The sequence below is a fragment of the Typopeltis vanoorti genome, chromosome 8, assembly GCF_054136105.1.
Source record: "Typopeltis vanoorti isolate ZY-2024b chromosome 8, IOZ_Tvanoo_1.0, whole genome shotgun sequence".
NCBI classification, from domain to species: domain Eukaryota; kingdom Metazoa; phylum Arthropoda; class Arachnida; order Uropygi; family Thelyphonidae; genus Typopeltis; species Typopeltis vanoorti.
Genome location: NC_143556.1, coordinates 58,981,967 through 59,008,992, shown reverse-complemented (window position 1 = coordinate 59,008,992; position 27,026 = coordinate 58,981,967). Strand labels below are relative to the sequence as shown.

The 27,026-nt window shown below is 36.5% G+C and overlaps 1 protein-coding gene across 4 annotated transcripts in view; it reads left to right on the top strand.

The window, feature by feature from the left end:
- Positions 1-27,026, top strand: part of Prp3 (pre-mRNA processing factor 3) — a 152,023-nt gene that overhangs the window by 5,291 nt on the left and 119,706 nt on the right. The window contains exon 3 of one of the 4 annotated variants that reach the window (XM_090396685.1): positions 16,683-16,753. The exons of the other annotated variants lie outside the window; for them this stretch is intronic. The gene's annotated coding sequence lies outside the window, so the exon portion shown is untranslated. The remainder of the gene's footprint in view (positions 1-16,682; positions 16,754-27,026) is intronic. 4 annotated transcript variants of the gene reach the window in all.

Below are 27,026 nucleotides of genomic sequence, written 5' to 3'. Positions count from 1 at the left end.
TGAGTGCCCATTTTGTTAAAAATTATCAATGTGGTATGCAACATTGAGCTTACTGCTACCTTTTCACTTGATGAAGAAATTCAGGTGTATGAGGAAGAGTATTAGAGCTGTTGCACAAATTAAATATGAATTCAACAATAGGAACTGATGGGATATCAGCATGGGTGCTAAAAGAATGTTCAGCTGAACTGGTTATTCCTTTAACCAGGCTATATAATTCGAGTCTCCAAAAAGGTAAGATTCTGCAGTAGTGCTATGAATGTATGGTAATCCCATTGCACAAGGGTGATGCAAAAACCAATGTGTCCAACTATCTACTGATCAGTATTTCAGGATTGGTGGTAAAGATTTGGGAAAAGTTGGTTAGGACTTGCATTCAGAATTGGATTGACAGTGAATCTCTACTTTGCAATGAACAGCATGGGTTTACTAAGGGAAGGTCATGTTTTAGCAACTTGCTCACATTCTGTAATAATGTTACCACTGAGTTAAGGGGAATGGATGCACCATGATACTTTGGGATTTTGCTAAGGCTTTTGATAGAACACAGCATGGAAGACTTGCATAAATTGGAGAATATAGGTTTGAATTATAAAATATTAGTGTGGATAAGAGGATGAATATGAATGTCTGACAGGTATCAAAAAGTGGTATACGGGGGACGTGAGTGCAAGATTTAAGGTAGCCAATGTACCACAAGGATCAGTCCTTGGTCCACTGTTATTCAATCTGTACATTAATGACATTGGAAAGGATTTGACAGACAGCATACACCTATTTGCTGATGATTGTTAAGTTAATCTGGAATGTGGCTGATATGCAGTACTTTCAGAATGATTTCAGTGTGCTGGAATTGTGGGCATGGGGAAAATGGACGTATGGTTAGATGTCCAATGTTGTATTATATTGATGGGATTATACTAGAAGAAACTGATAAGGCTAGGGATCTTGGAGTGTTAGTAGATAGGAAGTTGAAGTTCAGGGGCCATGTAGTAAAGATTTCAAATACAGCTCAAAAGATAATTGCAATGCTGAAATGAATTTTGACATGTAAAGATAAGGATGTCATTTTGCCTCTTTGCAATGCCTTGATAATACTTCACTTGGACCACTGTATGCAGGTTTGGTCTCCTGGTTTCCACTGTGATTCTGATACAGTGGAGAGAATGCAAAGGAGAGTGTTAAAATGATATCAGGATTGTGGAATACTGATTATGAAGAACAAATTGAGAATTTATTGATTGTAGACACTAGCAAACAGGAGAAGAAAGAGAGGTGATATGATTGAGACTTACAAACTTGTGAAAGGGTCATACAGGATTTCAGTTAATGGGATTTTTCAATTTATGGAGGATGCAGAAAGCACAAGAGGGCATCCTTGGAAGCTGAGAATTAATGCCACTAAGAAGAGGGGGGTGAGTTCTAGATTTTTCTCTCATAGAGTGATGCATGATTGTAATGGATTGTCATTGGATGTTGTGTGTACAAGCAGTGTGAATGAATTCAAGAACTAGTATGATAACTGGTGTGTGTATAGTATATGGCCTCCCTCAATTACTCCGTGACTCCCTGGAGGTCTCTTAATAATAATAATAAGGATATGTATTTAAGTTTTGTAGATCTGGAAAAATGCATATGGCAAGGTTCCTAGAAAAACATTTTTTGAAAGGATACCAATAGACAGCTGTGCACCAGGGTGTACACTATCTCCTCTTTTATTCAATTTATATGGGTCACATTATGAAGGAAAGTGGCACTGAATCTGGTATTAAAATTGGAGATGTTAATCTCACTTTAAATGCATGATATTTTACTCTTAAATAAATCAAGCATGAGTATGCAGGATTCCTTAATTAAACGGAATGACTGCTTTAACAAATTAAGCATTCAATAAAAAGACAAAACGAGGTACATTGAAAATGTATTAATTTGTATTATATACTGGCCTGGTTGGCTGAATGGTTTGCATATCTGCTCTCTAGCCACAAGGCTGCAGGTTCGAATCCTGCTGTGGGCATGGATGTTTGTGATTGTCTGTGATAATACTAGTGGCGGTGATGGGTGGTAGATGGCGTTGGTGTATTTGCGGTTCATTGTAGTTGGTGGATTGAATGTTGGAGACAGTTGTAGAGTAGGTGCCCTCCCTTGATGAGTCCTTGGACTCCCTGGAGGTGTCACATAATAAAATATTAATGGAAAACCTCCAGAACAAGTGAAACATTTGGACTACTGAAGCACAATTTTTAGAGAAGATGGCAAATTGAATAGAGAACAAAATAAGCAAAGCTGGCATGGAGTTTAAGAATAAGCAAACAGAATAAACAAAGCATGGCATGGTAAGGAGTCAACTGAATAAATTTGTATGGAAATGGAGAGAAATTAGTAATAATTAGGTAGCTGTATACATACATACAAGAAGAATGTGTAAAAAATATATAGTGATTATTATTTTAAAACATATACTTTAATAAAAAAATACTAAATTAATAAAACAGTTGATCAAATGAAAAACTAGAGACAGTCAGATAAGAGTTATGATGAAAATTAGGAAAGTGAACAGATGGCATTGATGGCAGAATCATATTAAAAATGAACATATTAGGAAGAAACTTTATTGTTAGCATGTAAGAATATTTTGGGCACAGCTAATCCCAAGTGGTATGATCATTTAAGATATTAAGGAGAAAGGTGACCAATTAACTCTCATGGATCAAGCAAGAAATGTGACCAGCATGGTAAAAAAGGCAAAATCAGATTATGAGAAGAAATTTGAACAGGTGAGAGAAAATCCCAAAGAGCTTTATTATTATGTGACAAGTAGGAGGAAGCATGACTATGGAAGTATAATTTTAATGAGTGCAGACAATAGAGGTAACAGAAGCAGATGGAATTGTTGAGTTGCTAAGTGACCATTTTGCAAGGGTAATATCATCCAAGTGAAGATATTGTTATGGCACAGGTGACAGAAACTGATGTGAGAACAGAGGTTGATGAATTGGAGGTACTTAGAATATTGCAGAATCTGAATGCAAATACAGTGTGGGATTAGATGGGATATTGGCTCGTGCTTTAAGAGAACATTCCGGAAACTGGTGATGCCTTTGACAAGGCTCTTTAAGTCTCAAGAGATTGGAAGGAGGGCAAAATAATTCCTTTGCATAAAGGAGCATCTAAGTCTGTGGCTGCAAATTATAGACCAATTAGTATCTCAGGAGCTGTGGTAAAAGTACTGGAAATGTTGGTCAGAAAGAGAATTCAGGAATGGGTGGATAAGTACGAGGGACGTCCAGAAAGTAAATTCCGTTTTTTAAATATTTTCACTAGAGCGCTGCGATCGCAATGGTGTACATGCATGCTGAGTTTGATTCGTTAGCAAGGTGCTGATGCCATTTTCAGACATTCTTGCAGTGCCAATACTTCTTGGTGTGTGTTTATAATGTCTAGGAAAATCGAATCGCCTGCTGCATGTGACATTACGTCAGTTGTCCGTTTCTTGAATGTGAGGAATGTTAAAGCAGCTGAAATTCATCGGCATGCTTACCAGGAGCTTTGTTTTGATTCATGATAACGCCCACCCACACACATAGCCGACGTAACACAACTTCTCACCACCTTTGGCTGGGAACAATTCCATCATCCCCCATATCGCGGCAAGCGACTTTCACCTATTCAAACATCTGAAATCTTTCCTTGGTGGCTGGCGGTTTCAAGACGAGGTCAAAGAAGCAGTCAATATGTGGTTTGCGGCATAACGGGACACCAAGAGTTGTATACGAAGGTATACAACTCTTGGTGCCCCATTATGATAAGTAACTGAACAATAGCAGAAATTATGTAGAAAAGCAGTGAAAGATGTCTACTTTAATTTCCAATAAAGGTTTTTTGTAAGTATTTTTTGTTTCTCTGACAGCCTATCAGAACTTACTTTCTGGGCATCCCTCGTACATGATACTTAGAGGGGCAGGGTCCCTATTGTGAAGGGTCATCATACCTTAGTAATGTATTAACTTTTTTTATAATAGTGACAGCTGAGTTGGATAAAGGAAATGACTACACTGTGATACTGCTGGATTTTGTAAAGGCATTAGACAGGATACCACATGGAACTCTTTTACACAAACTGCAACAAATGGATAAGGATAGGAAACTGGTGGTATGGATAAAAGGGTGGCTGATGGACAGGTATCAAAAAGTAGTATATGAAGGAGCAGAATCCCGTAGGAGGCATGTGACTAGTGGTGTGATGCAGGGCTCTGTTCTGGAACCACTACTGTTTGGTTTGTACACAAATGATATAGGAAATAACACAAGGGGAAATATTCAGTTGTTTGCCAATGATGCATTTCAGTAATGTGGAGAGTTTGCAGGATGATTCCAATAGGCTGAGTATGGGTAATAATGGATGTCAATTTAATGTGGGGAAAAATGTACCACATTGAGGGAACTGTACACCAGGAAATCGAGGATAGTAGTAGATAGTGAGTTGAAGTTAAATGGCATATTGCTAAAGTAGCCAGGTTAGCTGATAGTATTGAAGAACACACTAACAAGCAAAGGTAACAGAGTTATCACTCCTCTTTATAAAGCCTTGTAACAACTACATTTGAATTAATGTGCTCAGGTCTGGTCACCGAGTTTCTTGAGGATGAGGAAGAAGTGGTAGAGAGGATCTAGAAGTGAGTGACCAAGGTGGTGAGTGATCTGGAATGCTTCCTATGAGGATAGATTGAGGGTTAGTTGATTGCAAAAGTTGGTTATAGGTAAAAAAAAAAGGGAGGATATGATAGAAACATTTAATTTACTTAAAGGACTTTATAGGATTGATGCAAAGGATAATGTTTCAACACTTAGCTAGAGAGGACAGAACAAGATGTCATCCCTTGAAGTTGGGTGAGAGTATCATTTGCAAGGGCGTGAGGACTAGATTTCTTGTTGGGAGAGTGGTGAATGAATGGAATAGATTGCCTGAGTCAGTTGCAAGTTCTTTGTCTGTTAATGGTTTCAAGGAGAGGTATGATGGATATTGCGTTGATAGTTTGGGTCTCCCACAGTGACTTTTAGGACTTCATGGAGGTGCTCATGCAATAATAAAATTTAAAATTTTGAAAACAAAAGTATCATTTTTTTTCCCTAACATAACTTTTTAATAGTTAGTATTGTGATGGATGTTTACCAATTTTTATGTAATTTTTTGTTACATCACATTAGTGTTATAGGATTAATAAGGGTTGGTGCTTTTTTGTCCTGTTAGCAGTGGATGTGTACCACACTTATTGTTTTACAAAATAAGCACTGAATAAGGTTAAAAAGCAGTATATATGTATGTATATTACATTAATAGTAGTATGTTATTGTAATAATAAAAAAAATACATAAATTTTAAAAACTTCATGTAGAGTGAATTCCTTTTACTCAACTCTTTCCCAGTAGTTCAACCTTTCTGTTACAGATATCATTATAACTAAACAGTTATAATGAATTAACTACAAATAATGCAATCTTAAAACTTATCAACATATCTTAAATATCAGGGTTGTTTGAAAAGTTTGGTAAATTTTCAATAGACGGTGACACAATTCGTTCATTCATACCAGTGTTGGCACGTATCATCTTTTTCATGACCCCTGACAAAATTTTAGCCATGTGTGATGTGTAGTTCTCGTTTGGCAAACATTTAAAATGACTGTGTTCGCATTTTTCATAAAAATGGAGGAAAAACTAGTTTCGTGCAGTGATAAAACACTTTTATTTGAAGAAGTGGATGGCCAAGCAGATCAAAACCGAGTTAGATGCAGTTCATGGGGAACTCTGCACCAGCATTAAAGACTATTTATTTTTGGATAAATGAATTTAAACATGGTTGTAAGTCCATTGAAGATGAAGCTCGCTCTGGATGTCCGACTGAAGTCACTACATAGGAAATGATTTACAAAATCCATGGTATCGTTGTGAAAGTGTGCGAAATTGCTGAGATTGTAGGCATCTCAACTGAACGGGTGTATCATCCTGCACGAAAAATTGCACATGAAAAAGCTGTCTGTGTCTGTGATGGGTGTCGCAATTGTTGACTGTCGATCAAAAATTCGTGCAAAAAGACATTTCAATGCAGTGTTTTGCCATGTTTAATCACAATTTTCAGAATTTTTTGCGTCGATTTTTGACTGTAGACGAAACTTGGATCCACCACTACACACCTGAGTCCAAGCAGCAGTTAAAACAGTGGACAATGCCTGGTGAAAGAGCACCACAAAAAGCGAAGACCGTTTTGTGACGATGGTGATGGCCACTGCTTTTTGCGATTCCCAAGGAATTATCATGATAGACTATATGGAAAAGGGTAAGACAATAACAGGAGTCTATTATGCGTCATTGTTGAACCGTTTAAAAGAAGAATTGAAGATAAAATGGCCAAGATTGGATCACAAAGTGCTCTTTCATCAAGACCATTCACCGTCCCACACGGCCGTTGCAATGGTAAAATTGCACAAATTGAGGTTCAGATTGGTTCAACATCCACCGTATTCTCCGTACTTGGCCCCATTGGACTTCTTCTTGTTCCCATACTTAAAAATTTGGCTCAGTGGGAAAAATTTTCTTTTAACGAGGATGTCATCAAGTCTCTCTGACTATTTTGCACAATTTGACAAATCCTACTTTTTATATGGGATGAAAAAATTGGAAACTTGCTGGACCAAATGTGTAGACTTCGATGGAAACTATGTTGAGAAATAAAGGTGATTTTTTCCAAAAAAAATGTGTTTAACTTATTTTTTACCAAACTTTTCAAACAGTCCTCGTATATTGTGAACAATTATATTTACAGTTTAATTTTCCAGTATTCACTCTTTGAAATTCACTTCCTTACATACATCTTTATGTAATAAGAAATTTTACTATTGAACAGTGCTTATTTTAACAGACATATATGCTGCTTGGAAAGAAGTCAATGGGTATCAACGTATGATGAACAAACATACATGATACTCACCTTAATAAGATGTAGGACCTCCTTATGCTGTGACTGCAGCAATCATATGGGACATACTTTCCACACACTTACAATAGCAATTAATGTGAATTTTGGATCATTCTTCCTGTAGGCATATGATGAGGTCCTGAACTATGCATCATGTAGTTGCAGCAGCTATAACTGCATGATGACCAAATATTTGGAAATTCATCTCCTTCGCTCCTGATAATTTCATTGACATGGAGATGATTTTATGAACATGAATGGCAGAATACTGAATAAAACATATTAATAAAGTTATATATATATATTCCGTTAAAACTGGTGTTCATCATCTTCAGAATTTCATGAAATGCTTGTTCATTTCTTAACTACACATAAAGAATATTAAAAGAATCAGTAGTTTGCTTTTTCTCCTTCACTCCGTATGTCTACTGATATTTTGCTATTTTAAAATAAAAGTAGTGGTTGAAGCTTGTTCTAAATCATTCATACAAAGAAGAAGAAAATTGTATTCTTGTGATGTTGATCAGTATGCTATTGCTGTTATTCATCATCATCATATTTCTGCACATGGTGCTCACAAACTTAAGGGTCAAAGCTGTATAACTGAGAGGAGACCTCCACATAGCCTTTAAAGGAATGCGGAGAACTGACCAGGGCTTCTGACCTAATGTCCAATCCTCACCTTCTCGTGGTGCACCCTGTTGGGTATCTACCTGGATACTGAATGAACGAGGATGGGCTGGCAATTTGGGATTTAGCCAACCAAATTGTATTCTTATTGGTTAAACCAAAATAAAAAATGATGGTACAAAATGACAAAATTTCATGCCGGCTGGGGCGACGCCCAGTTAAACAAGGCCCCCATTGTTAGTCCAATCTCATCTTCTCATAGTGCATCCTGTTAGGTATTTACCTGGATACTAAACAAATGAGGATGACAATTTGGGATTTTGCCGACCAAGTTGCATTTTTATTGGTTTAAACCATAATGCAAAATGATGGTACAATAGGACAGAATTTCATGCAAGCTGGGACATTGTCTGGTTAAACAAGGTCTCCATTTTTTTCATCAGGAAACCAGGGAGAAAAGCACAAAGTCAGCTACCGTAATGAATCCCAGAACACATCCCAATGCAACATCAGCAGAGTTCGGGATTGGTGCTATCAACATAAGCATTAATGGAAAAGAAATGGAACTAGCAGAAGAACTGGATAAGTACCAGATTGACATAATCGGTGTTACTGAAAGGCAAGATCTTTCTAAAAAAACAAATACAAAATGGTATATTCAGGCAATAACAGTTTGTACTAAGGAAGAAATGAAGGAATTTTTTGAAGCATTAGAGAAGGCAGCCGACACAACAAAAAAAAGAAAAGAAAAGCTGGTCCTTATTGGAGATCTAAACAGAGTAGGAAATTATTGCTGGACATAAATGTTTGGTGGGAAAATTTGGAGGCAAGAAAAAAGCTAGTGATAATAATGGAAATTACCTTCTAGAATTTTGCACAGTGCATGGGCTAGTTATTACAGTACTAATGCCATGTTCCAATATAAAAATTTGCACAAATTCACATGGAAGGAAGATGTAAGGAAAAGAAAAATTTCATTGACTTCTTCATTAGTGATGATAGAGCTTTTTTCCCACTGATTCAGGACATAAAGAGTACACAGAGGATTTTAAATTAGAAGTGATCACCATTTTGTTTTGAGCAGGATAAAACTGAATTTCATTTTGAAAAGGACATATAAGAAAGTTTTAAAACAAATCAAAGTTGAGCAGCTATTGGAGGTGTACTGTAGACTCAAATACATAACTATTAATCAAGTGGGAAAAAATGAAAAATTTTGAAAACAAAAACCAAACATTGGAGATTGTAGCAAACCCTGAAGAAACTATTTCAGCCAGAGTGAGGTAATCTACAAGGATAGAAAATTGAGAACTCCATGGCAAGGTTTTGTGCCCTTAGAGAATACAAACAAAAATGTAAGAGGAAGGTGGCAAAATGTTCTGGAGACTATTGAAAAACACTTAAAAATGGAGAAAAGATACTGTAAAAGGAATCAGAGATGATAGAGGTTGACATGAAAACTGAAGATTAAGATATTCTAAATGTCTGGAGTAATTAATTTAAAAGATTGCTAAATGAAACAAGCAGTGTAAACACAGTGATAGAAAATCCCCAACATGAATGCAGTTAGGAATACAGCAATCCCTTGATTAATGAGCCTAATGTGTTCTTTATATTGGACATATTAATCGAAAATGCACTAATCAAATATATTAACCTATGGGAAAAAATATAATTTGCTTCTCAAATTTCTTTTTTGACCCTTACTTTTTTTTTAATATAAGAATTAGGGTACATCTCAGGGCCTAGTTAAAGAAAAACTATGAAGCTGAAAGACAATAAAACATATTCAGAATATAAATTTATTATTCTACTTCTTAACAAAGAATTGAGCTAACATAGTTTGACAGGCATTCTGTTTTTTTTTTTTTTATCATACAACTGATGGTATGGCCCTATTGCCTTTTCTACTCTTCTGCAATTTTACTGCTTCTCTCTTCATCAGGGTCGGCCTCTAAGCATTGCTGCTTAAAAACTTCGATTGTATGAAAATTTCTGTGACATCTCTTTTGGCTGACTGTCAGTGGTTAAATTTTCTTCATATTCTTCCGGATCTTCCCACTGTGCATCTAAATTTAGGTCAGAATCACTCAATTCCTCAGAATGAGATTTAATTAACTCTTGAACGTTATCATTGTTGCTCTCATCAAAACCAAGTTCATGCCCGATGTTAACAATTTCCTCAAAAACATTATCCATTTCATTTGATAAAGGCTCTAAAATCATTTGCAAAATGCTTCCAAACGATTTGCATATTGCCAGCAGTAATTTTATTCCAAGATTGATGAATATTTTCAATAGCAGATTTAACATTAAATTTCTTCTAGAATTTTATTCATGTCATAAAATTCTCTCCAGATGTTGCTCCTATTGCCTGTTTAAATGTTATTCTCAGGCAGTATACCTTAAAGGTTGCAATAATCCTTTGGTCCATAGGTTGAATGAGAGAAATTGTATTTGGCAGTAAAAATATCACTTTAATGTTCTCACACAATGAATCAAGAGAGATTAAGGTGATCAGGTGTGTTGTCTAAAATAAGAAGAACTTTAAAATCAAGATTATTTCATTCTCCACTTTTTTTTTTGCTCACTAATTCTTTTACTCATGATTGAAGTTTGGGAAAATACTTTAAAATAAAAAAGTAAGGAAAACAATTGCAAAGAAGGCACGAGATGTGATCAGCAAAATGCTATGTAATTAGCAGATGAAAAAATTTTGGCAGTAAATTTGGAACATAGTGTACATGGAAAGAGCAGTACAGTACTGTATGCCATTAAAAATAACTGTAAAATGTTTTAAATCAGTAACTAAATTATTTCATCCTGGTAAGTGATTTTTTAAAATAATTAGCCATAAAAAATGTATAGATAGAAAATTTTTAAAATCTGTAACATATTTTTAAGATGTCTCCTATTAGTGCATCATTTTTTTTTCTATACCCAAATGCAATTAATGCACCTCTAAAATTAGATTAGTGTGCCTATATAAATCTAATTTTAGAGGTGCATTAATTGCATTTGGGTATAGAAAAAAAATGATGCACTAATAGGAGACACATTAATCGAGGGATTGCTGTACATATCCATACTTAAAGTAGAAAAGCCATCAAAAACCTGAAATGTGGAAAGACAGCTAGAGTAGATGAAATCTGACCAAAAATGCTCAAATATGGAGGTATAAGGTGGCTACGCTGCATAATTAAGAAGGCCTAGTCAGAGGGTTCAATTCTGGATGATTGGAGTAAGCTCTCATAAGTGTCCATCTGTAAAAAGGGAAATAAAGCTGAATGTGAAAATTATAGAGATATTTCCCTACTGAGGGTTCCTGGTAAAATTTATGCCAGTATACTTGAGAAACAGCTAAGAAGAATTGTTGAAGGGAAGCTTGGTTGGATTCATGCCAAATATAAGATTTTAACTTCAAGACAAATGGTTAAAAAAACCTGGTAATATAACAAGAATTTGTATTTAGGTTTTTGTAGATTTGGAAAAGGCATACGACAAGGTGCCAAGAGAAATGCTCTTCAAAACACTACAGTTATATAGTATAAATGGGGCATTATACATAGTCTCTATTTAAGCTGTAAGTCAGCGGCAGTTAGAATTGAAGGAGGTATAGTTAAAAATAATTAGCCATAAAAAAATTTGATGTTAAATCAGCTGTGCAACAAGGGTGCACATTATCTACACTGTTATTATTTACATGGATCACTTTATGAAGGAAAGTGGTACTAAGTCTGATATCAAAAGTCATCATCATAAAATTCCTGACATGTACCCTCAAGGGGTGTACAGGATATGATAGTACTACATGAAAAATTTACATCATTACTAACTTCCTATACAATTTTCCTCCAAATCAGTCTATTACTTGTCAAGACTCCAATATTATCATTATCAGATCTTATATTTCTATCGTCTAAGGCACACTGTACCGTATCAATCCACCTATATCTTGGTCTTCCTCTGGGTCGTTTTCCTGCCAACCTGGCAGAGAACACTTGTTTTGTTAATCTTTCCTCTCCCATTCTGTTTAAGTGACCATACCACCTGAGATTAGCTCTGCTAACCCATTCCTGGATGCCGACAATGTCAAGTTGTTTCCTAATATCCTCATTTTTAATATGATATTGCCATTGATGACATCTGTTCACGCGTCCAATCTTTCTCAGGACTCTCATATCTGTGGTCACTAGTCTTTGGTCAAGTGTTTTACTACTGACCCAGCTCTCAGATCCATAAGTTAAAACAGGTTTGAACACTGTCTTATATACAGCTAATTTAGTGTTCCGACTAATTTCTCTCTTATTCCATATGAATTTATTCAATTGACTTCCTGCCATACCAGCTTTGTTGATTCTGTTGTCTATTTCCATATTTAATTTACCATCTTTAGTAAAAATCGTGCCTAAGTAGCCGAAATCTTTTACTTTTCCCAAGGTTCCCAGTTCACAACACAGTTGACATTTTCAACAATTCTACCTATTTTCATTGTCTTTGTCTTTTTAATGCTGACCTTCATACCATATCTATTACAACAGTTATTCAATTTAGTTAGGAATCTTGCAAACTTGTAGCTGATTTATTCAGAAGTATAACATCGTCCGCATAAAGCAAAGAGCTGACATTAACATCTCCAATTCTGATATCATGTTTAATACCACTTTCCTTCATAATGTGATCCATATAGATAATGTATAACAGAGGGGATAATGTACATCCTTGTTTCACACCAGATTTAACATTAAACCAGCTTCCTGTACATCCTTCAATTCTAACTGCCGATTTTCAACTCAAAAACGGACTAAGTATTGCTTGATATAATGCCCCATTGACACCATGTAACTGTAGCATATTGAATAGCTTCTCTCTTGGCACCTTGTCATATGCCTTTTCCAGATCGACAAAACTTAAATACAGATCTTTGTTATATTCCCATGCTTTCTCAACTATTTGTCGTAAAGTGAAGATCTGATCCAGACAGTCTCTATTTGGCCTGATTCCAGCTTGTTCTTCACCAAGCTTTTCTTCCACAATTCTTCTCAACTGTTTCTCAAGTATGCTTGCATAGATCTTGCCAGGGACACTCAGTAGGAAAATACCTCTGTAGTTCTGACATTCGGTTTTATTTCCCTTTTTATATATGGGCACTATTAGAGCTCTACTCCAGTCATCGGGAATTCGTCCCTCTGTCCAGGCTTTTTGAACTATGCAGTGCAGCCACTATAAGACTTTTATACCACTATACTTCAGCATTTCGGGTTGAATATCATCTACTTCTGCTGCCTTTCCACATTTCAAGCCTTTGATGGCTTTTTCTACTTCAAGTATGGATATGTATTCCTGACTGTATGCCTGTTGAGTGTTTTTTACCACTGTGCTATCACTGCTTGTTTCATTTAGCAATTTTTTGAAGTAATTACTCCATACTTCAAGGATGTCTTTTTCTCCTGTTTTCATGTCACCTTTATCATCTCTAACTCCTTTTACAGCACTCTTTCCTCCATTTCTAAGCTTCTTCAACAACCTCCAGAATATCCTACCTCCTTCTTGATATTTATTTTCTATGTTCTCGCCAAAGTCCTCCCATGACTTTTGTTTAGCTAGTTTTACACAATGTTTCGCTTTCTTACATTTGTCTCTGTATTCTCTAAGATCAAAAGCTATGATTTTTCTTTTCCTTCACTGCCTCTTTAACTTCCTGTGTCCACCATAGAGTCCTGATTTTTCTATTCTTGCAGACAACCTCACCGCATGCCTGAATCAATCAGGGTTTTCTTCAAGGCTTGCCACTGAATCTCCAAGGTTTGGTTCCTGTTCTCAAACTCTTTCATTTTTTCTTCAATAACCTTTGTGTATGTTAGTCTGCAGTTCACATTTGAGCTGCTCAACTTTTATTCGCTTTAAAACTTTCTTACATGTTATTCTTTTCAATATGAAATTCAATTTTATCCTGCTCAAGACTAAATAGTGATCACTTCCAATTTCAAATCCTCTGTACACTCTGGTGTCCTGCACCAGGGAGAAAACATCACTATCGACAATAACATAGTCAATGAGACTTTTCTTATTCCTGGCCTCTTCTCTCCATGTGAATTTGTGCACATTTTTATGTTGGAACATGGTGTTAGTAATAACCAGTCCATGTCCTGAGCAGAAATCCAACATGTATTTGCCATTATTATTAGCTTTGCTCTTTTCTCCAAATTTTCCCAAAATATTTTTGTATGTCTGACAATCATTTCTTACTCTGCTATTCAGATCCCCAACAAGGACCAACTTTTCCTTTTTCATTGTGTCAGTTGCTTTTTCTAAAGCCTCAAAAAATTCCTCGACTTCTACCTTAGTAGAACCTTCTGTGGGACCATAGGCACAAATAAATCTCATTGTCCATTTCCCCATTCTCATATTTGCCCACATTACTCTACTTGAAAACAACGCTCAAGGGTTGAAGCTGTATGATCAGGAGACCATACAGCTTCAACCCTTGAGCGTGTGCGTGCACACACATGCATGAACTGAAAATTGTACATTTTGCAACTTTCAAAATCAAGTATGCATGGTCAATCTCCCTGTTCAGAGGTGGTGTGGCTACTTTGGTTATTGAGTCTTCTGATCCTGTGAACTAACTCCAGTACTTTCAAATCCCTGAGTTCTCTCCATTACATGCCTTTTCAAGTAATTATCTCTCAGTAGGTGAGTAAATTTAATTTTCTTGCTTTCAGTCAATGTCCCCACAGTTGAACTCCGCTGTAATAATTACTTGAGCACTAATTTTGCTAATATGCTAGTGCATTTCTTCTGCATCTTTCATTGTACCTGCTGCTTTCTATCTAACACCAGATTGCTTCACATTAACGGTTTTCTACATCTGTCATCTTGATGATTTTCTGTTCCATGGCTGTGATTCATGTGCTATCATCCTGTTTTGTTCTGTCCTTGAAAATACTACACCTCTCACATTCTGTTTCTGTTGTTACATCATCTACTGCCAGCCAACTCTCATTAATGACTATAACTTTCAGTGAAGTTGCACAACCAGTGCCAATATCTTTTCCCTCTTAGACTTTTGGAAACTGTGGTAATCTCTTTGTTCCTCAACTATCTTTACACCATGTATTGACTACCCCATTCAGTTTTGTCGCTTGAAAGACTCGACCCTGCATTCTTTCATTCTTCTCGTACTTATTCACCTTTTAGGTGCTTACATTTTGAACTTCCACACCTTCAGCAAGCAGTACTTTCTCAGAACACCAGATCCATTTGCGTGCAATCCATCCAAAATTGTATAAGTCCTGTCCATGAGATTCAATCCAAAAGCATAAAACTTTACTCAATCCCTTCTGCATAGCCAATGCATCAATTTATTTGCAGTCATTGCCCATCATACCTATGTCATAGTGTAGCAGCAGATTCTCTCTTTCCATTTTTGCTTCCAACAATTCTCATATCATATTTTTCACCTTACCTTTTTGCATCTGACATTGATATTATTAATTTTTACACCATGAAAACAAGATTCAGTCAGGATTTCCTTAAGTTCTCTTATTATAGAATCATCATTGTTTTCTCTTTATTCTCTCTCTCACCTTATATATGTTTCTCTTTTGTACATCACATCTGTTTTTTTTTTCTCTTTTCTCAGCTTTGGCTAGAAACCTAGTGTTTCTTCATTCATTTTGATTTCACACTTTTTCCTGTGAAGGATTCCACCTAAGTGCTGTTTGCTTTCTCTAGAGGAGAAGAAATTCTCATCCTTAAAGATATGCAATTGCTAAATTACAATATGGACATTTAGTTCACTGGGACAAGTTAATATTCTGTTTAAGTTTTCATTTATTAGATACAGTCCTCTCTTAAAAAAAAAAAACCAGAATTTAGTCATTCTAATAGCACACTCTCTAGCATTATTATTTAGTTTATTCATGAAACATCAAATCTGCTGTTATTTAGGTGAGAAGGCCTATCTCTCACTTTAAATATGGTAATCACTTAATCATCCAACTACAGAAAATCAATTTGCTTGTTAGATAATTAAAGAATTAGTTAACTGAAGGTAGTTAACACATCAAACCCCCATTGAAGTTGGGATGATTGAGAGATTACTGTGCCTTGGATTTAATGGCAATGTACCTTTTCTACAAAGGTGAATATCATCCAGATGTGAATGTGTGCTTATGAAACATAATTGCTGAACCTGAGAAAGCTATTTTCATTTTAGTTTGCGATATTTCCTAGTTAGAATGAAGATGTAAATTTCTTTAAAAAGATGTTTTGTTTTTTTGCTAGGGGATGGGTAGGGACAGTTTATGGGAAGATAAACAAGACTAGCTAATTTTCTTTCAGTTTGAAAAGCTTGTATAAATATTCCTTACATCCTAAATGGGATTGTAACCCAGTCTTTAACTAAAGGGCACCTGTCACTTTCTGTAGAGAACCTTCATTAAATAGATAAATATTTTACAAATTTCAATTAATGAAATTTAGAATTTCTTAGAATTCCTACTGTGGTCTAGTTGGTTGCCAGGTTGTAGTTTTAGAGTATTCTCATAATTATAACCCAGCAAGTTAAGATATTCAGTTAGATACCTCAACAATTTGCATCAATAGGTAAATTTTGCATTAGTATCGTATTTCAAATAGCAATACTAATTAATGCATAATAAAAGGTGCCAAAAATGTTATGAAACGTGAAATCTTTGTAGTAATTAATAAATGATGCTTGGTTTCCTTTTTTCTTTGTTATTTGTACCTCAAAAGAAAAAATTACAAGAAATGAAGTTTTCTTCAATGTTGAAAACTATTTTAAACTTTCAAATGGTTTCCAAATGTTACATACTTGAAACTAGTGTTGCTCTGATATGCTGTGTTCATTATCAGTTGTAATTAATTCATAAAATCTTTTGAATAATGTTCTGTGAATAAGAGTTGTGATTTGTAAACCCAAAAAATTTGTCGCTTTTTTGAGATTGATTTTATCAGTAAATTTAACTCGTATTGTAGTATAATATTAAAAATATAGAATTACCCTTGCTTTCTGAAAGAGTATTATTTTTGGATGTTTGCTGGTTTGTAGAGGTGGTCTAGAGCTGCTGTTCAACAACCAAAAGAAACATGACATCACCCTGCCCCATAGCGACAAAATATGTAAGTAGATTTTAGTAAATAAGCTTTTATGTTAAAAACAAGGACAAAGTTCTTTACAGAGTCTAGAATATAAAATTTAATTGTTCACTGAAAACATGGTACTGACAAAACTGTCATGTATATATATATCAACACAAAAGTTAAACATGCCAAACACTTAAATAGTAAACATGTTCCTTATTAAAATGGATTAAGTCTTTATTAAAAGGATTAATTATTTTAAAAGTAAACTTTTATTTTTTGTTTTATTTATTGGTAGGTAATTAATTTCTTCAATAGATTGTCTTCAGCAGGGATGTTCAAACTTTGGAGTCTTAAATGTTCACTTGCTAGTTTCAGATAATGTGCATATCATTATAGTGGATTCCAAACTTGTATGAATTTGACTTAGCTTTTTAACACTCAATGACTCATTTGTAGGCATCTGGCCTAATGTCACAAAAAATGACCCCCACCTCCTCTTTTAGTAGGGTGGAGATCAACAGAAGTTGATCTCCACCCTACTAACTTCTGTTGATCAACAACCACGTGTGGACAGGGTCAGTAGTAGAGTAAACTACTACTGACCCTGTTGAACTGAACATCATCTGAACTGTTGATATTCAAGAAGATATTCATATCAACTGAACCATTGATATGAGCTGTTGGAGATTATAACCCTTTGGAAATGCTTCATGTTGTGTGTGTGTGTGGGGGGGGTGCTGTTCCACAGAAGGTGGAAGTAATGAAAGATTGTAATATATTTGAATTTCTATCTTTTATTTATTATTTACTTATGTTCTAATGTTACTGTGCCATTGTAATATTTTGAGGTTCTTTATTTTTTTATATATTTTTTCTAATGTTACTGCGTCTTTATAATATTTCTGTTGTTTTCTACTCCTCTGTAAAATATCTATGTTTCCTTTTATCTGTCTATCCATTTCTTTAGACTTGTCTTCTGTATTTTCATTCGTTAACTTTATTATACTTTAGTCAGTTAATCTTAATTCCTTTTCTCTAGTTTCAGTATATGAAACTTATACTTGAGATTTCTAGAAATTTATTTGATTATTCCAGACTGCACCACTAAAAATCTCTAATTGGCATAAGAAATTAATTATACCTCCAGTAAAGCACCTCTATACAGTTAATTACAGTCGTGGCTAACTCCTGACATAAAGTTCGTACCAAGGTTTAATTTCTTTCCCACTTACAGGATTGGATTTATTTGGGAACAGTGCAGTTGCTAAAAAAATCAGACGGCACTTCTTATAAATAAAACAAACATATTTATTCACACTTAGACAATAATACAATGTATAACTTAAATGATGTTACTATCATTTCCTCTCAAGGCTAAACATCAAATTTAAAACATCACATAGGACAACTCATAGTCATGTTATAAACATTAAAGACTTAAATCATCAGGCAATTAATTCTATGTATCAAATAACTCATTTTCTCTCAAAGCTAAGCATCAAAATTTAAACATCACATAGAGCAACTCTCTGGCATGTTATAAGCATCAAATATGTAAATTATCAAACAATTAATTCTGTATATCAAACTCATTTTCTCTCAAAGCTAAGCATCAAAATTTAAACATCACATAGAGCAACTCTCAGGCATGTTATAAGCATCAAATACGTAACTCATCAAACAATTAATTCTGTATTTATTTATTTATTATTATTTAGCGTATGGCTCACACATGAAAAGTTACACTACATTAATCCTTAATATATATGGACATAGTAATAGCTATATGTACAATAAGAAGACATAATACAGTCATAAAAGAGACACTCAAGAATAGGCTACAACTGAATGTCTAGGTTGATTATCTAGTCGACTGCACTTGGTGTAGCATGGATGAAGTCTGACAGGTTTCCACTGTATGCATATAGGACACATTCTGCTATAATATGATTGATTGTCTGGCGGGGTGATCCACAGTCGCACCTGGGTCTGCACATCTGCCACGGTTGGAGCAGATTCGGTTAAGGGCAGACCAAGTTTTCCGAGGTAGGTCAAAACCCGAAGTTATCTGTGTTGGGTCCACTAATTCATGGAAGATCCCTGTTGAAGTGTTATCCCAGGACTCTTTCCACTTCTCCTTCATGTCGAAGCTTGTCTCTGCAAGATTTTTTGCTGTTAAGATTGGAGGGTACCTTGACTTTAGCCTGTTTATTTCTAGGGGTGGGATGTCTTCATGCATGGACTGGAAGATTTTGGATTTCCATGATTTTGCTGTATTCATGTAGAAGAAAGTTGGATCTGCGGATGTATGGAGGCGGGATGTTGCTTAGCACTGGGAGCCAGTAGGTTGAGGTTGATTTTACAGTTCCAGAAATAAGGCACATAGTGGTGTTAAACTGGGCATCAACCAAATACACATGGGCACTGTTCAGCCATACGGGTGAGCAGTATTCAGCTGTAGAGAAAACGAGGCCAAGAGCAGTGCAGCAAAGCATTGTTGCTGAGGTACCCCAAGTTGTTTCACATGGTTTTTTTCAGTATATTGTTTCTTGTTTTTAGCTTGGATGCTGTGTTAATGAGATGTGGTTTTAAAAGATTGTGTTCTATCTAGAGTGATGCCCAGATATTTCGGTAATCTGTTGTAGTGTAGCAGTTTGTGGTTGAAGTAGACCATGAGTTCTTTGTTAGCCTGGTTATTGTTCAGGTGGAAGCATGAAACTTGTGTTTTGCTAGGATTCGGGCGTAATCTCAATTTGCTGAAGTATTCATCTAGGACTGCAAGGTCGTTTGTTAGTGTATCTTCCATTGTAGTAAAATTGGTGTGTCTGGTGGCTAGAATAATGTCATCAGCATAGCAAAACTTCTTAGAGGCTGTATGAGGCATATCTGTAATGTATAAGTTAAAAAGGAGGGGAGCCAGAACTGACCCTTGTGGTAATCCATTATCCAGTGTTCCTTGTTTGCTTTTGTTCTCGTCCATACACACTTGGAACAGGCGGTTGCTTAGCATGTTATCGATTAGTTTTGCTATTGTTTTGCAAGGGACTGCACGGAGCAACTTGCAGACTGTGTCATAAGCTGCAGTAAGATCTACAAAAGCTACAGCTGTTTTCTGGCATTGTTGGTAGCCTGCCTCTATGTGTGTGGTGAGTGACATAACCTGATCACAGCAGCTTCGTTTATGTCTGAATCTAGCCTTTTCCACTGGGACTTGTTCTAATATCTTAGGGGCAATTGGTCGGTAGTTTTCTGGTTTGTTGTTGGTTTTTCCTGGTTTTAAGATAGGGATAATTTTTGTCCTCTTAAACTCTTTTGGAAGTCTACCAGTCTGGAGGATGTCAGAGAAAAAGCAAGCCAACCACTGTCGAGCTTTTTGCCTGAATTCATCCTGATTTCAACAGGAAATCAGGATGAATTCCATTGAAACCTGAAGCCTTGCCTTGTTTCATATCCATTAGAGCAGTGTTAATATCTTCAAGAGTGAAGGGCCATGAGTATAGAGGGTCTGATGGTCTGTTATGTTTCAAATATGTAGGTTCTCTTTTTATTTGAAGAGTGTGTTGTTTGTCCTTGGTGGTATATCTTGACGTGTTGATCATATGTGATGCATATTGGTTAGGATAAATAGCTGATTGTTCCCAGACAGTCAGGGTGCCACTTAGAAGGCTCCATGCTTTTCTGCTGGAGTGCCGAAAATCGAGTCTTTCTACTGTTTCAGTCCATTTCTTCTGTTGGTTGGTGTCAAGGCTGTGAATGAGTTCATCTACAATGTCAGGATCGCCACACTCTAGATATTCTTGATACAGTTTATTACTATCACCATCCCATCCAGGGATATGCTCTTTCTGGAAGCCTCTTGCTATGGTCTTCTTACCTATAGCTAAGACAGCTCCTGCAAATCTCTTGTAATTACTGCTTGTTGGAGGGATCCAACGGACATATTTGTCAAGACAGGCAGCAAATGTATCCCAGTCGGCTTTCTGGAAGTTCCAATGGGGACGTTGAATGGATCTGACAAGGGATACCTGCAGACCTACCTCTAATATAATTGGTCTATGTTGGCTTCGGAGAATGTTGGAGAGAAGTCTTCTCGATGTAGGTAAAGGTCGTCCACTGTTGTCTTGAGTGACGAAGCAGAAGTCAGGGTTGTACTCCCTGTTCCAAGCTGCTGACCTGACGGAGGATCTATCTTTTGCATTGAAAATTAGGTGCATGTTGTGAATTTCTGCCCATTCAGTCAAAGTCTCTTTGCATTCATTGTTGGAAGCATATTTCCATAGCGTGTGGTGGCTGTTAAAGTCGCCTATATGCATCGCAGGGTAGTTGTGCACTGGTAGAACTTGTGGAGGTAAAAAGAGGGCAGGAGGTTTATACACGTTGGTAATGGTTATGTTCTCTATCATAGTTGTTATCAGATGAATGCTGCCGACAATGCTGGCTGTAACGAGGTGGGAATCTTCTAGGGTATTACGTACATAGGTGGCAAGGCCATGTGCATGATGGTAAGTGGCTTCAATGATAATGTAACCAGGAATTTGGCCTCTGCGGTGGACCTGATCGTCATCCTTACAGTGAGTCTCTTGAATAAGAACAACGCCGACATTGTTGTCATATAAAATCTTTGAGAGGTATTCACATTTTGCTCTACATATACCCTCAATGTTAATTTGACAAATTCGAACTACAGGTCCAATATTCCTAGTCATCTTGTCCTTAAGAGAGCCAATTCGTGTGTTTGAGTTCATGTGTGCTGTAACCAGGAGATCGAGAAGATAGTCTGGTTGCCAAGTTGCTCTAGCTCTTTAGCGTTATCCAGGATGCACCACGAGGAGGCGAGCTTGGATTGCATCCCTGCTTAAGGGTCAAAGCTGAATAACTGAGAGGAGACCTCCACATAGCCTTTAAAGGAATGCGGAGAACCGACCAGGGCTTCTGACCTAATGTCCAATCCTCACCTTCTCGTGGTGCACCCTGTTGGGTATCTACTTTGATACTGAACGAACGAGGATGGGCTGGCAATTTGGGATTTAGCCGACCAAATTGTATTCTTATTGGTTAAACCAAAAATAAAAAATGATGGTACAACATGACAAAATTTCATGCCGGCTGGGGCGTCGCCCGGTTAAACAAGGCCCCCGTTGTTTTCGCCAGGGAACCAGGGCGAACAGCGAAAAGTCAGCTACTGGAACAAATCTGAAAACAAACCCCAACTCAACATCACCAGAGTTAAAGATCGGTACTATCAATGTAAGAAGCCTGAATGGCAAAGAAATGGAGCTAGCTGAGGAATTAGATAAGTACCAGATCGACATAATAGGGGTGACTGAAACAAAAAAGACCAAAACTGGTGAGATCTTTCTGAGCAATAAATACAAAATGTTATATTCAGGCAATGACAATCAAGGAAAAGAAGGAGTAGCCATAGTATTCAACACAAAATACGAGGCTAATCTTCTTGAATGGCAGTCAGTCTCAAGTAGAGTAATGTGGGCAAATATGAGAATGGGGAACTGGACAATGAGACTTATTTGTGCCTATGGTCCCACAGAAGGTTCTACTAAGGTAGAAGTCGAGGAATTTTTTGAGGCTTTAGAAAAAGCAACTGACACAATGAAAAAGGAAAAGTTGGTCCTTGTTGGGGATCTAAATAGTAGAGTAGGAAATGATTGTGAGACATACAAAAATATTTTGGGAAAATTTGGAGAAAAGAGCAAAGCTAATAATAATGGCAAATATCTGTTGGATTTCTGCTCAGGACATGGACTGGTTATTACTAACACCATGTTCCAACATAAAAATGTGCACAAATTCACATGGAGAGAAGAGGCTAGGAATAAGAAAAGTCTCATTGACTATGTTATTGTTGATAGTGATGTTTTCTCCTTGGTGCAGGACACCCGAGTGTACAGAGGATTTGAAATTGGGAGTGATCACTATTTAGTCTTGAGCAGGATAAAATTGAATTTCATATTGAAAAGAATAACATGTAAGAAAGTTTTAAAGCGAATAAAAGTTGAGCAGCTCTCAGATGTGAACTGTAGACTAAAATACAGAAATATTATTGAAAAGAAAATGAAAGAGTTTGAGAACAGGAATCAAACCTTGGAGATTCAGTTGCAAACTCTGAAGGAAACATTGATTGATTCTGCCAGAGAGGCATGTGGTGAGGTTGTGTGCAAGGATAAAAAAAAATCAGAACTCCCTGGTGGACACAGGAAGTTAAAGAGGCAGTGAAGGAAAAGAAGAAAGCATATCAAAAGTTCCTGGCAAATAAGTCAGCTTTTACTCTTACAGAATACAGAGACAAATGTAAGAAAGCTAAACAGTGTGTAAAACTAGCTAAACAAAAGTCATGGGAGGACTTTGGCAAGAATATAGAAAATAAATATCAAGAAGGTGGCAAAATATTCTGGAGGTTGTTGAAGAAGCTTAGGAATGGAGGAAAGAGTGCTGTAAAAGGAATTAGAGATGATAAAGGTGAAATGAAAACAGGAGAAAAAGATATCCTTGAAGTATGGAGTAATTACTTTGAAAAACTGCTAAATGAAACAAGCAGTGATGACAGCACAGTCATAAAAAACACTGACCAGGCATGCAGTCAGGAACACATATGCATACTTGAAGTAGAAAAAGCCATCAAAGGCTTGAAATGTGGAAAGGCAGCAGGAGTAGATGATATTCGACCGGAAATGCTGAAGTATGGTGGTATAAGAGTCTTACAGTGGCTGCACTGCATAGTTCAGAAAGCCTGGACAGAGGGACGAATTCCCGATGATTGGAGTAGAGCTCTCATAGTACCCATATATAAAAAGGGAAATAAAACTGAATGTGAGAATTACAGAGGTATTTCCCTACTGAGTGTTCCTGGCAAGATCTATGCAAGTATACTTGAGAAACGGTTGAGAAGAATTGTGGAAGAAAAGCTTGGTGAAGAACAAGCTGGATTCAGGCAAAATAGAGGCTGTCAGGATCAGATCTTCACTTTACGACAAATAGTCGAGAAAGCATGGGAATATAACAAAGATCTGTATTTAAGTTTTGTCGATTTGGAAAAGGCATATGACAAGGTGCCAAGAGAGAAGCTATTCAATACGCTGCAGTTATATGGTGTCAATGGGGCATTATATCAAGCAGTACTTAGTCTTTATTTGAGTTGTGAGTCAGCAGTTAGAATTGAAGGAAGTACAGGAAGATGGTTTAATGTTAAATCTGGTGTGAGACAGGGATGTACATTATCCCCTCTGTTATTCATTATCTATATGGATCACATTATGAAGGAATGTGGTATTAAACCTGATATCAAAATTGGAGATGTTAATGTCAGCTCTTTGCTTTATGCGGATGATGTTATACTTCTAAATAAATCTGCTACAAGTCTGCAAGATTCTCTGACTAAATTGAATAGCTGTTGTAATAGATATGGTATGAAGGTCAGCAATAAAAAGACAAAGACAATGAAAATAGGCAGAATCATTGAAAATGTCAACTGTGTTGTGAATGGAGAACCTGTGGAACAAGTAAAACATTTCAGCTACTTAGGCACAATTTTTACTGAAGATGGTAAACTAAATATAGAAATAGACAACAGAATCAGCAAAGCTGGTATCGTGGGAAGTCAATTGAATAAATTCATATGGAATAAGAAAGAAATTAGTCGGAACACTAAATTAGCTGTATACAAGACTGTGTTCAAACCAATTTTAACTTATGGATCTGAGAGCTGGGTCAGAAGTAAAACACTTGACCAAAGACTAGAGACTGCAGATATGAGAGTCCTGAGAAAGATTAGAGGCGTGAACAGATGGCATCAATGGCAATATCATATTAAAAATGAGGATATTAGGAAAGAACTTGACATTGTCAGCATCCAGGAATGCGTTAGTAGAGCTAATCTCAGATGGTATGGTCACTTAAATAGAATGGGAGAGGAAAGATTAGCAAAACAAGTGTTCTCTGCCAGGTTGCCAGGAAAACGACCCAGAGGAAGACCAAGATATAGGTGGATTGATACGGTACAAAGTGCCTTAGACGATAGAAATATAAGATCTGATAATATTGGAGTCTTGACAAGTAACAGACTGATTTGGAGGAAAATTGTAGATAGGAAGTTAGTAATGATGTAATTTTTTCATGTAGTACGGTCATATCCTGTACACCCCTTGAGGGTACATGGCAGGAATTTGATGATGATGATAAGCATCAAAATTTAAACATCACATAGAACAACTCTCAGGCATGTTATTAGCATCAAATACGTAACTCATCAGACAATTAATTCTGTATATATCAAATAACTATCAGCCCATTTACAATCTAGGAATTATCATGCTTTGACAAGTAAAAATCTCCAATTCTAACTTTCAAAAGAATGTAACACTCACTTAGCAATCAACCTTTCATACCATTACAATTCTGAATTCTATAATTTTCTTATCAGCTCTTTTAAACCATTTTAGTGTAATGCAACGCAAGCTTAAACTTTCATTAACGTCTTTTCAATTATTCTAAAAGCAGATTTACTTCATACGAATTAGTTTTCATTCTATTATATCTTTCAGTCCTATGAATTCAGTCTATCCGAAACAGTCCTTCACATCATAAATTAAGAGAGTTTTTGACAAAAAAAATTCAGTTCACACTAATTCTTTCATAGGCACAATTGCACTTTAATCGTATCTTCTCTTCGGGCTTATTCTGGATCCCCCCTCTATTGTTACGGCTTGCTCTATTGCTTCAGACGCATCATGGACACTGTGTTCTCCTCTGGAATTACTCACAGGGCTGGAGCGCGATCTTTCAGCATAGTAGGCACTCGGACGTAGGGTCATCTTGGTCCTGGGCCGCTCTACAAGGTTTCGCCTCCGATTATCCTCCATGACTTCAACCAGGATCGTACGTAGTCCATGGATCGGCTCCCCTCTTTTCTCCTGGCATCACATCTCTTCAAGTCGATCCACCTTAGTCCATTCCTGACCTTTTTATTTCGCCTCTCTGGACCTTGCGCGAAGTTTCTTAGACCCCAAATATTTCCGCACAAACTTTGAACTCAGGTCTGAGATCCCCGTACCTATCACATGCTAACTCCTTTCCTTCTAGAAAGTTCTATCTCCCTGAAGTGTAGTTTAATCCCTTTTTCAGCATAGTGTAACAACTTCTGATGTATACCGCTCCCCTCTGCTATCGACCTTGACGGCAGTGTCGGACTGCTTTGGTTACAATGGGTTTCCATTCTACCCTATACCAAGTAATACATCAAATATATTTCGGAACTCTAAGGTAATTTCCCCTAAACTTCTATTTTTAGATACCTGTTTACTTTATTTTTGCATGTGTAATTCCTCTGGGTCTATACAGATGGGCATTTTGTATTACTTATGTAGGTAATTCTAACGTACTTGTAATCTCTGAGGGATTCTCTTTTGAATTACACACTCATATATCTTTTATCTACAGAATCATGTAAATTTTTCTGGGCTGATATTATTGTTTACATCTCTTATATACAATTTTACAATTCTTTGAATTTCGGATGTGACTCCTGTGAAATCGATGCAATTAAACAATGTAAGAATTATGATGTTGCATTGAATTTTACAAGATGATTAGGAGTGGCAGGTTTGGTGGGTGTGCAGTTCAACTGTTAAGGTATGTTGAGAAGCTGTTGCTCAAGTTCTTGTAGATCTGGCAGAAATGGGAGGCATAATGAAGTCTAGTGTTGCAGAAATATCTTTAGAAGTGGCACAATGCAGACCTTGTATGGGGAAAGTGGCTGAAGAGAGTCTGTAAGAGAAGTACCATTAAGCAGCTGGACTGCCCTTTTCTGAACAATATCAAGAATTTTAGGGAGGTCTTAACTGCATCATCGTAATCCCCAAACATTACAGCAGTATTCCAGTGTTCGTCAGATTTGAGATTTATACAGAGTAATTAACTGTTCAGCAGAGAATTACCATCTTGAGCGGAAAAGGATGCCAAGTATTTTGGAAGCTGATGCTATAGAAATGATATGATTGTGCCAGAAAATATTTGGAGTAAGAGTCAGTCCAAGAAGAGATATTTGGTTTTTAAAAATCACTTTAATGCTTCCAATCACATTTTAGGAGCATTAAAGTTGATTAGGTTGCTTTCATCCCAATCAGGAATACTGTGGAGATCATGTTCAGGGCACTCATTACAGATGATCTTGAACCTTGACATGTTTCAGCACTGCAAGACTTGTGATATGAGTAGGATAAGTGGAATGTGCTTTTATCAGCAAAACTATGACTAGTGTTTGCAGTCACTGAGGGCAAGTCATTATTATAAATCA